Here is a 1,451-nt window from a genome sequence, read left to right as displayed (position 1 = left end):
ACCGTACCCTTTTATGTAATGATGTTTACTTTGAATTTATATTAGTTCACACAAACACTCCATCCATGCTTTTGTTCCGGCCCTCCGGTCCAGTTTAAGAACCCATTGTGGCCCTCGAGTCAAAAAGTTTGCCCACCCTTGATCTATAGCATGAGTAGTCTCAGCTATAAAAAGCGATGAACTACTGTATTTTTACTTGATCATAAAGGGGTAATAATAATAGTAATATTTGGCATTTATATACCATAAGCACTGCTCTGAAGACATCACATGTATATTGACTCATTTCATCCTCTTAAAAAGAGGTAGGTCCTGTTATTGACCCCATTTTACAGATGGAGAAACTGAGGTCTAGGAAAACCAACTAACATTGCCCAAATTCATAGAGCTAGTAACCGGCAGGCCAGGATTTGATGCCAAGCAATCTGACTCCAGAGTCCATGATTTTAGGATTAATCTCTCTTGTATAAGATTTCTTTCAGGCTTCTTTCTGAGAAAAAAAAAATTCAAACATGATATTTTGAAATAAAAGAATCTATTTTTGTAAAATTTTATTAGCCATCCATTATGTCTGGACTAATGTGTATCAAATATGAACCCTGAGAAATAATATATGGTGAAATTTTGGATAAGTTTCTAATCTCTTCTTTGCGCTTTTATATATAATGTAAAATTTTGTGGATATGTATCTTTTCCACAAAACAAAAAAGTCATTTCTCTGGGGGGGCGGGGGAGGTGTTTAAGTCCATCTTCAAAGATACTTAAACCCCAAGCATGGCGATACCCAGTGCTGCAGATGCATTGTCTACATTGTTGTCTATGTTGTGCCCAGCCAGCTGTGCCAAGCGGCCAGCAGGCTTTCAGACGGGATTAGCCAACTGAAGAGCCGTTACCCTCTCTTTGACTCTTGGATCGGGTGATTGGCAGTATCACCTGGAACCGTCTAATCATGGCACCGATGCGCACAGTTAAATAACTGAAGCTTAAAACTCAGTGGAGAGGTGAGAGCTCTGTAAGCAGACTCGCCCTGTGTACATTCCTCCCAACTATCTCCAGGCACTTTCTGCAAAACCAGGAGGTGGCTTTTATGCTGGTTAAATGTGGGAATTGAGTGATTCCTAAAAAAACAAACAAAAAAAAGCCAACTCCTAGCCAGGCTTTCTATGGGAAGGTGTTACTGTGGCCTTGGCATCAAGGAACCCATGGGGATTTGAATCAAAGACAAAAAGAACAAGGGAAATATACCTAGCAAATGCAGTATAGCCCTGGAGTGTCGTTTTAAGTTGACCAGAAAACAGCAGAAAGTAGATGACACTGTGCTGAAGAGTTAGGATCGCAGACATCAGAGAAGAAATTAAATTGCCCAGTCCGACCCTTTCCATGTCATCCTCTACAGAGCCCCTCCCACCGCGCTTTAGTAAGCCTTTCTGGAATTCTTAGACAAAGAACTT

General features: G+C 40.6%; 1 protein-coding gene across 1 annotated transcript in view; it reads left to right on the top strand.

Moving 5' to 3' along the window:
- Positions 1-1,451, top strand: part of HYDIN (HYDIN, axonemal central pair apparatus protein) — a 361,269-nt gene that overhangs the window by 209,935 nt on the left and 149,883 nt on the right. The gene's annotated exons all lie outside the window — the stretch shown is intronic.

This window comes from Myotis davidii, unplaced genomic scaffold, assembly GCF_000327345.1.
Source record: "Myotis davidii unplaced genomic scaffold, ASM32734v1 scaffold453, whole genome shotgun sequence".
Taxonomy (NCBI): domain Eukaryota; kingdom Metazoa; phylum Chordata; class Mammalia; order Chiroptera; family Vespertilionidae; genus Myotis; species Myotis davidii.
Note: the sequence above shows the minus strand (reverse complement) of the source record. Positions and strands in the feature narration are given on the sequence as shown.